Below are 15610 nucleotides of genomic sequence, written 5' to 3' on the forward strand. Positions count from 1 at the left end.
GGTAGGACTTCAGGGGACCAAGGGATTGAAGTCTCATTGTAATGTTTTGCTGTACAGGTAATTTGAGGGGATGGTTGTCTGGGACAGGGGGAATGGGTACAGGTGGAGAAGTGGTATTTAATAGTCTCCATTATATGTCTCTGTATAAATTCTTTTAAGTCAGCAAAAGTGTTCACCAATTACTCCATTTTTGTGTCCAGGCTCTCTAGTTTACAAGTGCACTGTTCGTTTCATTTTCTATGTGCCCATGCAGTTGTGGAGGAGTTGCGGAGGAGTTGCAGTTCCCGGGCCATACCCTTCATTTACCGTATTTACTGTTAAAGAAAAAAATATGTTTCAGGTACATGTGAAGCAGTGTCTATTAATTGTTTTATTTATGAAACTGCACTGTATACCATTGGAGTTACTATGAAAATGTTCAGCCAGTCCAGGGTGCTTGCAATTTCTGCGAAAAAAAAGAGAACAATATTTTACTACTACTGTATACAGATCAAATTGCATAGTTATAGGAAAAACATATAGGGCCTCAAAACACGGATGGCGGTAAGGATTTACCGGTACCGGTAAAATACCGGTACCGGTAAATCCTTACCGCCTTACTACAAGGTCCCTTTGCGGGTTGGGGGATTTAACGCCTGCTTTTTGCAGGCGTTAAAAACCAACCCGCAAAGGGACTCAGGGAGCTAATTACGGTACCGCAATTTGCGGTACCGTAATTAGCGCCTTCCCCATTCGCATTATGCCCTATGGGGCAAAAATGGGAATGGGGAAGGGCAATGGTGGAAGGGGGAATTACCGCCCCGCCAACCTTGGAATGGGGCGGTAATTCCCCTTTCCGCCAAGGCGGTGCCGCTATTTTACCGGCATGAACCATGGCTCTAATAGCGCCATGGTTCTCCGCCATCCGTGTAATGAGGCTCATAGTGTATTTACCAATTTGTAGTACAGTTGTGCTGTCAATACTTTGCACTTGTCCCACTGACAGTTGCTTCTCAGGTTGTATTTAATGCAGCATTGAGGTAATACTGTTGGAAGCACAGGTTATTTGTCTGCTTGGTGCATTCCATTATGTTGCACACTCTATGCAATTGCATTGCTAAATATAGAGTTTATACACTGTGGGATGTTTTTACCCATGCAGCCAAGCCCTACAAAACTGTGCAGTACTGGCATTGAAAACATCATGATGGCCATAACCCCCCAGAGAGTGCACAGGGAAAACATGAAGAATAGGCTGCCACCCATTTTTGCCTATGTTGTGAGCACAGGAGAGCACTGCCTAAAACAACCATTGGGCTACACACACAGTAGCCTGAAACCATTGGGAATGGCAATGCTGATTGCCAAAAGCAACCCAGAACTGTGGGGAATTCATTTTCTTAATGTCAAACATGGATGCAATACTGGTGCTCACCACTATCAGAAAGCCGGTGTTTTAAAACCACCAGACTTTTGTGTAAAACTAAACAAATGAACCCAAACCAGGCCAAGGAAAGACTTGCTAAGAGATGGATACAATGTAAAACTATATTCTGAAATGACTTGAAGGAAGTAATTATTTAATGTATATATAAAAAATAGCTGGGGATGTCAGCAGCTTAAGTGAATTTGGGTTTAAAGCCACTAAAATCGAAATGTTTAGAATAAATGAGTGACCTACTTGTGAGTGTCACATAGGTTGCAATTGTTTAAATGTTATTGTTTTGAACTTAGAATCAGCATTCTAGCTGCATGTGCAAAAATTGTAAGTTGGATTTGAATGTAGAAAACTGGGAACTAAAGTGACATGTAGCTGAATTCTGCCTGACAACTACCCCCGACAGGAGAAACCTGCTCAGCCACCCTTCCCAGGCCTAGCTGCATCCTGCTGCCCCTGCCAAAAGGAGATGACACCTCTCTGATTGGATTAGGGGAGGAGCACCTGGGGACTGCAGGAAGTTGAACAAAGCCCTGTCCTGGCAAATGTTATATTGGGGGGGTCGTAAAATGGCTTCCTCTTGGGAGAAACTGGGAGGGGCAGTGCCTGTGAGGACAAGCTGAGCTTGGGGGAAGTGGATAAACCAGAAATTCCACCATGTGCTTTGGAAAACCACAACCCTTTGGGGCCAGAGCATGATTTTAAAAAGATGGATAATTCATAGTGCGGACTTGTCAAAATTATATAAATAACATTATCATTCTTGTGATTTTTCTATGCACATTTTAAGAGGTGTTAGGACCATGTGGTATGTTCTTGGGGATAGTAGCGGGAAAAAAAGGTTGTTACTCCAAATGTATGCATGTTAAAAATCTGACACTTTATCATCTGAAACCCACATCCCTGGTGCACATTTGTGTAAAATCTGGAAAGGCTTAGAGGTCGTTATCTGGATGAAAAGGGGAGAATTCTGTCATAAGTGGACACAACATCGTACAAAGACAGGGATCGGATGGTTTGGTGCTACAGAAAATATGTTAACTGGACCTATAATATTAGAAAAATGGTACATAGATAAATATGTATTTGGGTCAGAAATAGATTTGTGTGCAATTTGACAAGGGGAGGTTCCTCTGACCATAAAACCTACAGCATCACTCTGACACTCCATTTCTTTCCCCCAATCAAGGGAGAGAGGAAACTTGGCCAATGATAAGTGAGAGGGGCAGGCTTAGCTAGGCCCAGGCACACACCCATTTTCAAAACACATAAAAAGAGCCACTGAAACCCAGGTAGAGATCATTCACTTTCCACTTTCTTGTGGGACGCTTGCCGGGAGACTTCAGACTTCACATCCAGAGATCCAGACTTCAAATCCATCAATCTCCAGAGACCAGAAATTAACTCCAGAATTAGTAGCAGAGAGGCCTGAATCCACAAGCTGAATCCTCTTCAGCAGGCCTCAAAACCAACCAAACTATTCAACAGCGAGCTGTTTGAATTTTTGCCAATAACTTTTGCCAGAACCAGAGACCCAGAAGGCAGAATTATCCAGAGAGATCAGACCCAGACCAGCTCGCTGTGCAGTGCTGAGAGCTGACCCAGGTCACTGTGCGCGGAACCAGTACCAGAGAACCGCAGCCAATCTTGACCAGATCGGTGACGAAGTCGCATTCCTGTCCAAAATCTAGTGTGAGTACCCAGCTAGCACTGTGCCAAAACCAATCTCTTAGTTTAAAATAATCTAATCCAAACTATTTTAGCCTATTAGAACTGCCTCCTAGAATCGTGTCATTCTGTCATCTTTAAAACTGAAAACTGTCATCTGTCATTCTGAGCTTTAAAATTTTGAATCCGAAAAACTACCTTTACTAAATCCGCCATATCTCCGGAACCGTTTGGGCTAAGAGCGAGTTGTATTGTCACATTAAAGCTAAGATTCTAAGCTTTCCAACGAGCCTAGAAACGACCTCCTACTCCTTATAGTGCCTCCGTAATTGCGCTCGACACATGCGACTAAATTTGCCGCAATTTGACATTTTACTTAATTTCAGCCACGTGTAAAAATATTTGTCCTTGTTTCCTTGCTGAAATTCGTGTGCAACCTGACAATCATTCATAGAGCATTGCTAAAGTGATCCTGAACTGATTCAAAGTATCTATCAACTACCCTGAAACCCCTATAGGGAATTAAAAGCCTTTTTAGCATATGTTTCACTTAATTGCAACCCCATCAAAGTATCTTGCCTGTGTTTAAAACTCCTACCTGTTTTCCTCTCAGCTTGCTAGGGGGGAACTGAATTATATTTGATTGCATTCCTGAGAACTGTATGCTCTCCTTTTCATCTGGTTACCTTGCATAAGGGGGGTGGGGGGTGAATTGTCAAAGAAAAGTGATTACATTGTCTTTTGTTGAAGTCATATCAAGTTTATTTTCTGTACTGCATTTTCATTCATCATTGCATTGTCCTTGAAGCCATAAAAGCATTCTCAGCTACTTTATCCTCTCTATATCACTTCTAAGCCATCGAAAAGAGTGTACCACTGTAACATGTTCCATTGTTGATCACTATCATCCTCACAAGTGTGCTATCAAATATTAATTTACTATACAAGTGTGATAGATACATATTTTTTAATTTTCAAATAAACCTTTTAAATTTGCAAAACAAACCTACTTCTTGACTCAGCGGGGTCGGGGGGATTCTGAGAGAGGGGTGTTATATAAGGGTTGTCATCCAGAGTTAATGAACTGGACATAAAAATACATCAATAAGGGCTTCCATCAGCATCCCAGACTAGGCATCGACTTAGCTGTAGTGTTGAATTGAAGTCGCTTACAAAGTGGGGGCTCGTAGCCGGGGATTCTGGATTAGACTTAGGTGCACATATCAGGTTAGATCACCACGCCGTTTTACACTGTGAAAGCACCCCTCAAAGGAACGCTCTAAGGAAACGGTCTGTTTTGCAAAATAAAATACAAACTTCTGTAAGTCAGGAAGGAACTCAAATTCCAAAATGACGACACTGGTAGACATCAAATAGCCAGAGAGCACTTCTTACATAAGCTATTTGTGAGAGGTGAATGGACTGAGCAGGGCCAGGATGCGTGGTCGCAGGCAATCACACAACAGGTCAATGCAACTGGGTTAGATATCTGGAGAGATCAGGGTCCCTTACATGTGGCCCTGAGTGAACTATACATGCCTCCTAAAGCTAAAGATGAACACGACAAGATGGTTAGGATAGCGGCATATTTGTATCTATATATGGGAGCCATGCAGGACAAATGTGCTGAAGGCCAAGATCTGGCAAATAGGCAATAGATCGCATTAGAGAAGGCCCAATCTGACCTGGTCTCTTCTGAGCAGAGGATGCACAGAAGCCAGGAGTCAGAAAATGAGAGCAGACAGTATCTCATTAAAATCAAAGAGGACATGTGCATCCTGCAACAGGAAATGCCTGACCAGGATACCAGATTTCTGGCCTTGCAGAAGGAGTACCAAGAAGGTTTGGACTCCCTACTGCAGAGCCAGAAAAAGCTGGCGCAACAATTAGATTTCAATAGGGCATGTGCTGAGCAGGTAGTCACCCTGCAAAGCCACCTAGATAGGGAAAAGGCAGAAAGCAATACATTGATTTTGAAAGACCTGGATACCCAGGCAGAGTTTGATGAAGAATGCCAGAAGCTGGTGCATTTCAAAGGCAGAGGGACGACATGGCGTCAAAAATGCAGGCTCTTGGTCAGGAAAGGGATACCTTAGGCCAGGAAGTCTGCCATTTAAAAAGAAAAATTGAAGAAAATCACTTGGCCCTCCAGGGGCTGGGTGACCTCCAAAAAGAGCATCAGGGCTTGCTAGGTCACACCAGGAGGGTGGAAGAGGCTCTGGCAAGAAAGGAGCAGGCCAGTAGGGATGAGACTCAGGAGGTAACCCTCCTGCAGCAGAGACTGGCCCAGTACTCCAGGACCAATCAGGAGGCACAGAGAGAAAATGAGGCTCTCTGTCAGCACAATGATAGGCTCCAGCAACAGGTAGCCATGGAGGAGAGACTGATAGAGTCTAGTAAGGCCTTAACTGAGGAACTGAAAGCGCAGGCTCTTGCATTGCAACAGGGAGCAGGGGCTGACAGAGATGAAGTTCGCTGGGAAAGGGAAACACCTGAGCATAACCTCAGAAGCCCTAGTACCAGAGGCCTTTATCTCTCTCAGTCCCTGGACTCTGCCACCCCCATGTCCGCTGGCGCGCATGAGCACAGGGACACAGGAATGGCAGATTACTATCCAGCCAAAAGTATGGGACTCATAGGCCAGTACCACCCAGGAATGGATGGGCGGGCAATGGGGTATGGGCACCTCAGTACAGTGCAATTTAGTGGGGAACCCCAGGAAATTAGGCCCCCTAAGGGCATCCTAAAAACCTCTGCCCAGTTAGGTCACTGGGGGGGTATCCATCAAATCCTGGTAGCAAGGAGGGATCTGAAGACTCCTCTGAGCATCACAGGACACAGGAGACTAGGTCCCCACATTCTGCCAGCTATTCCCAGGCTCGCAGAATCCGGGAAAACTGGGAAGATCAGATGGGCACCTCTGGGAGCAGTGCTTCTGAATCAGAGGATGAATGGACCAGGGTTACCCGAACCAAAAAGGCCAATAAGGTGAAAAGGGCCTTGCTTAAGGGTCCCTTAAAACAGATTAAGGCAATCAGGAGTGTCATCATGCCTTATCATAAGAACGCCAAGTATTCTGTTTAGGAACACTTGGAGCTCTATGAGCAAATGATGGAGACTTTCCATTTTAAGGACAGCAGTAGCTGCATCCAGTACGTCAAATGGACATTCTCCCCTGAATACTCCAGTTTCTTTGCGGGGCTGGAGGACCAAAACCATTCAAGATGGTCCACATATAGGGCGACCATCTTGAAACATTTTTCTGTACATAGAAATCCCCAAGAGGCTCGCAAGGCAGCCTACAATTTGCAATGTGGGGAGGATCAGGCCCCACAAGAATGTGTGCAAGAATTGAAGCGTGCCTTTGCGCAGACCACCAGAAGGGTGCGCACGGACAGCAGAGAATTCATCAACACATTTTTCCATGCTCTTCCCAAGTACATAATGACCCAGCTCATGAGAGATTTTCATGAGAAAAGATCTTTAGACTGGGTCTTTGAGCAAGCCACCCAGATCTATGAGATGCAGAAGCCCATAGAAAATAAAAGTAATGCGCAGAAAAACCCCAAAACCAACAGCACCCCTGCTGCTGCCAAGGTGGCAGAGGTAAAGGTTGCCCCGTTTTAGATTTGGAGATGGGGGGGCCTAAAAACCTGCCTGCACCAAATAATTCACAACCCAGAAGGCCCTCGGGCCAGTCACAGACAGGGAGTCAAGGAGGTAGTCCCACAAATGGGGTCCCTCGCTCCCCTGATTATGTAAATCTCCGCTACAAGGGAAACCGACCCATCCTGGGTTATGTGTGGACTCCTCCAGCCCAAGGGGGGGGGGATCCAGCCAAGCGCCTAACCCGGGAAACTTCCCTCCAAACTTCCCACAGGAGGGCAGAAATTCACCAAACCCTGGGCCAAACTATTTCCCCAGGTATCCACAAGGTTTCCAGCCTCAAACTCATCCATCCTTCTTTCCCCAATTCCCTGAGCCCAGACCACCTAATCTGGGAGAGGGGTACCCAAATCTTCCCAACCCAGGGTATTACCAGAGAAGTGATAGCTACCCTTCCCGGCATCAGCCAGGGGAGAAAACAGGACCCCGTATCAGCCTGAGCGGGTTTCACAGTTAGAGCGCCAGGTCCAAAATATGGCACGGGATCTGAGTCACATATTGATGGCTCAACAGGATCCTCAGATGAGCATGCCACCGCAGAATGCCCCAAACTCTGGACCTGGTGCTCCAGAACAATGACGGGGGCAGCACCCCGATAACCCACCGGTTCCCAGGGAGGAGGCACAAGGGGAAGGCGGGTGTAAAGCCTTGGAGGAAGCTCCCTTCCCAGCTTGTAAACAGCCCCTGGAAAACCAGGAACCGGAAACAAAATCTCCTACCCCTGAAAGTCTGCCACCCAAGGAGCAAAGAGGAGGTAGGAGAAACAAACAAAACGAGGCCAAGGAAAGACTTGCTAAAAGGTGGATACAATATACAACTATATTCTGAAATGACTTGAAGGAAGTAATTATTTAATGTATATATAAAAAATAGCTGGGGATGTCAGCAGCTTAAGTGAATTTGGGTTTAAAGCCACTAAAATCGAAATGTTTAGAATAAATGAGTGACCTACTTGTGAGTGTCACATAGGTTGCAATTGTTTAAATGTCATAGTTTTGAACTTAGAATCAGCATTCTAGCTGCATGTGCAAAAATTGTAAGTTGGATTTGAATGTAGAAAACTGGGAACTAAAGTGACATTTAGCTGAATTCTGCCTGACAACTACCCCCGACAGGAGAAATCTGCTCAGCCACCCTTCCCAGGCCTAGCTGCATCCTGCTGCCCCTGCCAAAAGGAGATGACATCTCTCTGATTGGATTAGGGGAGGAGCACCTGGGGACTGCAGGAAGTTGAACAAAGCCCTGTCTTGGACTCAGACAAATGTTATATGGGGGGGGTTGTAAAATGGCTTCCTCTTGGGAGAAACTGGGAGGGGCAGTGCCTGTGAGGGCAGGCTGAGCTTGGGGGAAGTGGATAAACCAGAAATTCCACCATGTGCTTTGGAAAACCACACCCCTTTGGGGCCAGAGCATGATTTTAAAAAGATGGATAATTCATAGTGCGGACTTGTCAAAATTATATAAATAACATTATCATTCTTGTGATTTTTCTGTGCACATTTTAAGAGGTGTTAGGACCCTGTGGTATGTTCTTGGGAATAGTAGCGGAACAAAAAGGTTGTTACTCAAATGTATGCATGTTAAAAATCTGACACTTTATCATCTGAAACCCACATCCCTGGTGCATATTTGTATAAAATCTGGAAAGGTTTAGAGGTCGTTATCTGGATGAAAAGGGGAGAATTCTGTCATAAGTGGACACGACATCGTACAAAGACAGGGATCGGATGGTTTGGTGCTACAGAAAATATGTTAACTGGACCTATAATATTAGAAAAATGGTACATAGATAAATATATATTTGGTTCAGAAATAGATTTGTGTGCAATTTGACAAGGGAAGGTTCCTCTGACCATAAAACCTACAGCATCACTCTGACACTCCATTTCTTTCCCCCAATCAAGGGAGAGAGGAAAGCTTGGCCAATGATAAGTGAGAGGGGCAGGCTTAGCTAGGCCCAGGCACACACCCATTTTCAAAACACATAAAAAGAGCCACTGAAATCCAAGTGGAGATTATTCACTTTCCACTTTCTTGCGGGACGCTTGCCGGGAAACTTCAGACTTCACATCCAGAGATCCAGACTTCAAATCCATCAATCTCCAGAGACCAGAAATTAACTCCAGAATTTGCAGCAGAGAGGCCTGAATCCACAAGCTGAATCCTCTTCAGCAGGCCTCAAAACCAACCAAACTATTCAACAGCGAGCGGTTTGAATTTTTGCCAATAACTTTTGCCAGAACCAGAGACCCAGAAGGCAGAATTATCCAGAGAGATCAGACCCAGCCCAGATCGCTGTGCAGTGCTGAGAGCTGACCCAGGTCACTGTGCGCAAAACCAGTACCAGAGAACCTCAGCCAATCTTGACCCGATCGGTGACAAAGTCGCATTCCTGTCCAAAATCTAGTGTGAGTACCCAGCTTGCACTGTGCCAAAACCAATGTCTTAGTTTAAAATAATATAATCCAAACTATTTTAGCCTATTAGAACTGCCTCCTAGAATCGTGTCATTCTGTCATCTTTAAAACTGAAAACTGTCATCTGTCATTCTGAGCTTTAAAATTTTGAATTCGAAAAACTGCCTTTACTAAATCGGCCGTATCTCCAGAACTGTTTGGGCTAAGAGCGTGTCATCTTAAAGCTAAGATTCTAAGCTTTCCAACGAGCCTAGAAACGACTTCCTATTCCTTATAGTGCCTCCGTAATTGCGCTCGACACATGCAACTAAATTTGCCGCAATTTGACATTTTACTTAATTTCAGCCACGTGTAAAAATATTTGTCCTTGTTTCCTTGCTGAAATTCGTGTGCAACCTGACAATCATTCATAGAGCATTGCTAAAGTGATCCTGAACTGATTCAAAGTATCTATCAACTACCCTGAACCCCCTATAGGGAATTAAAAGCCTTATGTTTCACTTAATTGCAACCCCATCAAAGTATCTTGCCTGTGTTTAAAACTCCTACCTGTTTTCCTCTCAGCTTGCTAGGGGGGGACTGAATTATATTTGATTCCATTCCTGAGAACTCTATGCTCTCCTTTTCATCTCCTTACCTTGCATAAGGGAGGGGGGGGGTGAATTGTCAAAGAAAAGTGATTACATTGTCTTTTGTTGAAGTCATATCAAGTTTATTTTCTGTACTGCATTTTCATTCATCATTGCATTGTCCTTGAAGCCATAAAAGCATTCTAAGCTACTTTATCCTCTCTATATCACTTCTAAGCCATCAAAAAGAGTGTACCACTGTAACATTATCCATTGTTGATCACTATCATCCTCACAAGTGTGCTATCAAATATTAATTTACTATAAAAGTGTGATAGATACATATTGTTTAATTTTCAAATAAACCTTTTAAATTTGCAAAACAAACCTACTTCTTGGCTCAGCGGGGTCGGGGGGGATTCTGAGAGAGGGGTGTTATATAAGGGTTGTCATCCAGAGTTAATGAACTGGACATAAAAATACATCAATAAGGGCTTCCATCAGCATCCCAGACTAGGCATTGACTTAGTGTAGTATTGAATTGAAGTCGCTTACAACACCCACACCACAGGGGACCCCCAACACCTGTGTCCATACCCCGCAGGCAGCCCATCAGCCGTGATCATGCCCCGCAGGCAGCCCACACCACAGGGAAAACCCCAACACCCATGTCCATGCCCCTCAGCAGCCAACACCACAGGTTATCCCCCAAAACCCCTGGCCATGTCCCACAGGCAGCCCACATGAAAGGGGACCCCCAACACCTTGTCTATACCCCGCAGGCAGCCCATCACCTGTGACCATGCCCCGCAGGCAGCCCACACCATAGGGGACCCCCAACACCCATAGCCATGTCCCACAGGCAAACCCATACGACAGGGTACCCCATCACCCATGTCCATAACCCGCAGGCAGCCCATCACCTGTGACCATGCCCGGCAGGCAGCCCACACCACAGGGGATACCCTAACACCCATGGCTATGCCCCACAGGCAACCTACACCACAGGGGATACCCCAAAACCCATGTCCATACCCCTCAGGCAGCCCACATGGCACCATACACCGCAGGCAGGGCCCCAACTCATGTCCCCCCACCAGTGACAGCAACCTGCAGGCAAGCCCTAACTCATGTCCCCCCACTAGTGACGGAAACCTACAGGCAGGCTCAGACTCATGTCCCCCCAAAAGTGAAGGCAACCTGCAGGCAGGCCCAGACTCAGGTCCCCCTACCAGTGACAGCAACCTGCCAGCAGGTCCACAACTCATGTCCCTCCACCAAACACATTGTCCCAACACCAAACCATGTAGCAAATGTCCACCCAAATTCCACCACACCCTGCCCCCCCAGTGCAACTCAACCACCATCCATTTGCCCCTCTGCCCAGTACATTCCCCATGGCATGGGAATCACCAATGCACACATGCATGCACCCAAAGACATGACCCACATTACTCCACAGCAGAGCCAATGACGTGTGACACATGAACCAAACCATTGACAGCAGACACCACTTAGATATGTATGAATGAAAGTGTATTGTAAATCCAAAACGTCAACAAATGAAAATCAAAAAGGAATGTTGAATCTAAAATTAAATGAAATCCAACAAAGTGTGATGTCGTTTGCCCCGAGTCCTGACGCCTCCCACGTCGAGCCTACTGCTACCTTGAAGCCATGTGCCTGAGCCACCACGACTGCCTCCGGGATGATGACAACCCCCGGGGCCATTGTGCACGTGCCCTGCTCCGAGGTGCCTGCACAACCTCCATCACAGGGGTCCTGTTGCTGTGGTGACCACCTCTGCTGAACCTCCGACTCCTGACTGTGGCAGGGATGTGATCTCCACTAGACTCGCCGTGGTGGCTGGGGCAGGTCCACAGGGGGCCATGGTGGCATGTGGGCCGGAAGACGGCATTGAGTATGACTGGCCCATGGTGGATGAAAAGGAGGAAGGGGTCGCAGCAAGGCCCTGCACATGTATTAAAACTGTGACAATGAGCCGCCCTAGCCAGTGCAGAATGCCACAGATCTGTTTGTGATGACGTGTGTGGTCCCACCAGGAAGCAAACACATCATCACGAATGATGGCTGTGCGCATCACAACACCGACTAGCACAGGCTCAACCCTGTCGCAGATTGCCTGGTCTGCAGGTAGAGGAAGGTCAGTTGACGTGGACTCATCCGCTACCTGCGGAATGGGCTGGACTGAGGCATGCATGCGGGTGCACAGTGATGCAGTTACATGATCAGGTACAGGATTAGGCACAGGCCCCTCCGCGGTGACCTGCACCACCTCCTGCCCCTGGACTACATCAATTGCACCGGTGGCATCGCCCCCTCCAGGCCCCATTTGCGGGTCTGATACGGCCTCCTCCTCCACCTCAACCACCACCAACCTGGATGCCTCTGCACCGTCTTCTGCACTGGATTGCCCCTGTGTGGGCTCACCTGCCCCTTCTGCTGTCGAGGAGCCCACATCCAACATTTCCCTCTTGGGCATCCCCTCGGCACCAGCGGCCATATTCACGGATGCAGCACCAGTCCCCTCGCTCCCAGAAGATGTCGTAACCTGGGAGGGTGACAGGGCCTTGTGTCCCCGGCTGGTGGAGGCATCCCCGCTGCTTGGCTGCACAGCACCATCTCCGCCCTCTTCCTCCATCGTCGCTGTAGATATGGGGACATTGAACACAAGCATCAAGGTACTGAACAAATGTCTGCAGGACACTAAGCAAATGCACATGAGTGGCACTGTCAAATGTCATAACCATCATCACCCTCCAGAATACACGGGTTAGTTCAAGCAACACACATGCACAAACACGCAAGGCACGTGCAACAGACATTCGGATCCATGTCGAAGGCACTGTGGGAACTTCAGAAAGGGGTCTGGACCTCACATGTACCATGGGACATGCACATCACATGCACCCACACCACCGGACAGTCATGCATCTGGCCATGTCTACCTCCCGTCACAGTGCACTCATGGACAACTGTGCCGCATCAGTCAATCATGCATCGTGATGCTCATGTGTCATGCATCCATGGCGTTTTCCAGTCACACGCTCACTACTCAGACACATGCACATGTACACCCTGCATATCCATGAAGGTGACATAAGCATCCATGTCTCACACCCCTTGCATGGCCAAGTCCACACACAGGCATGCAAACATGTGTTCATCATCATATGCTAGTGCACATCATGCATTGCAACACAGATATCATTGATGTGGAACATGCTTGACTGGACTCACATGCAGCACTGTCATGTCCCTGCACACAGACATCCATACATGGGGCATGCCAGACATACGGCCAAGTTGCACACTACAGCCACACCTCAACATGCAATACGTTCGACAAGAACACATGGACACTTTCTACTCAACTCCAGACAGGTCTGCAACAGTAGGACCTGATGGTAAAGCGCTGGGAGTATGCGCTCCATGACCCTCATCTGGTTGTTACTCAACTGGGCTCGTCGCCCCACTTCATCCTCTGCCTCGACAAGGCAACGGGCCTTCTTGAGAGTCCTGAACCTGAAGCCATCCCAGCGCTTCAGGATATGCTTGTAGTCGCGGGGTGCCACCCCCTCCTCATTGATGGTACCCATGATGTCCTCCCGGTCCTCCTTTGTCCTTCCTTGTCAGTGCGCAATGGTGAGAAGAGGGCATCATAATGCCCAAGGAATTGGTCCACCAGGATGCCAACTTCATTGGCAGTGAAGCTGGCAGCCCTCTGCCTCTCTGCCGGGAGGTTGCCACTGACACCCAATGGGGTTTGGTCCTACATGACAACCCCCAAGGCAGGTGTGGGTGGGTAACTGGGTCCTGGGGCTGGGCTGTGGACCAATTGTACAGCAGTCGGGAGTCTTCTGTTTCAGCAGAGGTGGTCGCAGCAACAGGACCTCTGGCAATGTCTTCTGTGCAGGCACCAAATTGCAGGGCATGTTGGCAGCAGGCACACTCAGTTGGTAGAGGGCTCGTAGGAGGCAGCTCCGGGCGTTGGGGGGGGCAGGTAAATGGCAGGAGCGTGGACTTCCATGTGTTTTCTCATGGCCAACTTGATGCAGAGTGACTCCGCACGTGATAAAACTGCGCGTTAGCGTGTAATTCAAGGAAAGGCCCTTAGCGCATAAGCGAGTAAGTGACGTGAGGTGCGGGCGTTGCCTTCGGTACAGGTTAAAGGTCTGCATAGGACACCAGTTCACTGTTCATGGGGACCGACGCGTGCGTTACTTCTTCTTGTGGCGATATCTTCACTGCGGTTACAGTTCATACTTCTTGTTTTGGCGGGGGAGTTGCCTACGCGTTTGTGTTTTTCTTTTCAACGCAAGGCAGACGTTGAGTTACGCATGCTTTTTTTTCACATGGTCACAGTAGCCTGCGCGTTCCACGCGTATGCACGCATATGCACGCGTATGCATTTTTTGTGTCCCTGGGTGCCACGGCGTACTGCAGTAGGTTTACTCCATGCACGTGGGCTACCGAGGGGGTTGCGTGCACGTTTGTTTTGTTTTTTGAGGTGCCTGAGTGTTGCGTGACCCATCATTTTTCCCCAGGGTCACAGACAGCCTCACAGGAGCACATAGAAGTGTCTACCATCGCATACCCTGCCCCCTTCACCCCAATTGCCCAGGACAATTGTTGTGTGCACCTCACATTCGCACTAGTCCATCAGTGCCATGGTCGGAAGGGCAACAAAACGTAAGGGCGGCAACGCTGAGTGACCTCCCAGAGGTAGGCGTGTTGGGGCATGTGGCCAGGGCAGCCAAGGAGTCCAGGGAGGCCAAGGTGGCCACAGAGGGGGATGTGGTCAAGGTGTTCCACAGGGGCAGGATGTCCAGCCACATGCTGGGACATCCATGCTACCACCCCCCGCAGCTCAGGGAGATGCTGCTGCTGCAGACATCCCTGGCTCCCATCTGACCTGACAGGCAGTGTCATCTGGTGTCACGGGCCCCCAGGTAGTGGAAGCTGCAGGTGCAGCTGTGGCTACCAGCACCTAGGCTCGGGGTCAACCAGCACGGGCTGAATTGGCACAGGAGGACTCCCAGACAGAATTCCAGGTCAGGAAGGTCAAGCCACATGTGACTATGGTTACTGTGACCAAGCCACATGTTGCAGGGGCAGTGGCGACATCTGCTGCCCCGAGCAGCCAGGTGGTGGAAGCTGCAGGAGCAGATGCAGCCAATATTTCAAAAAAGGTAGCAGGCGCTCCTCTCCAGAAAGAACATGGCATAATAATCTGTTCTGATGCAGCCAACACCACCCTGGCTGTGAGCTTGCCAGCCAGGACTGTGTCGGTCACAGCCCTTGGCACTGAGACAGTGGTGCTGCTGAGTCCTGGAAACAGCACCCAGCAGCCAATTTCTCAAGTCAGGCCTTCCGTCCTCATGCCATTGCCTACTCCCATTGGCCAGTCCACCAGCGTCCCTGCCTCTACTGACCAGAGCGGCAGTAGCCACTCAGGGTTTGCACAACCCGCCAAGAGGAGGAAGCATGTTTCTGCGCAAGAGGCTGGGACCCGAGACATGGCACAGGCCTCCGGCACATCAAGGAAGAAGAGTTTCAATAATGTGGAACTGGACACACTTGTGGGCTACGTGTCGGGACAAGACCACGATATGCTGGTGCGGCCAGGGTACCAAATTACACCTGCCCAGCGTAAGGCCCAATGGCAGTGCACTGCAGAAAGTGTCAGTGCCATGGGATTTAAGAAGTGTACAGCTGATGATTGCTATAAGCGTTGGACTGACCTCGATTCTGTGCAAAAAACAAGCGGGCTTCTAATTATGCCTCAACCCTGGTGACTGGCAGTGGGCCACCATCAGTGGACGATGTACTCACTACTCATGAGGAGATAG

The sequence above is a fragment of the Ambystoma mexicanum genome, chromosome 5q (genome assembly GCF_040938575.1).
Source record: "Ambystoma mexicanum isolate Mex_15411 chromosome 5q, UKY_AmexF1_1, whole genome shotgun sequence".
Classification (NCBI taxonomy): Eukaryota; Metazoa; Chordata; class Amphibia; order Caudata; family Ambystomatidae; genus Ambystoma; species Ambystoma mexicanum.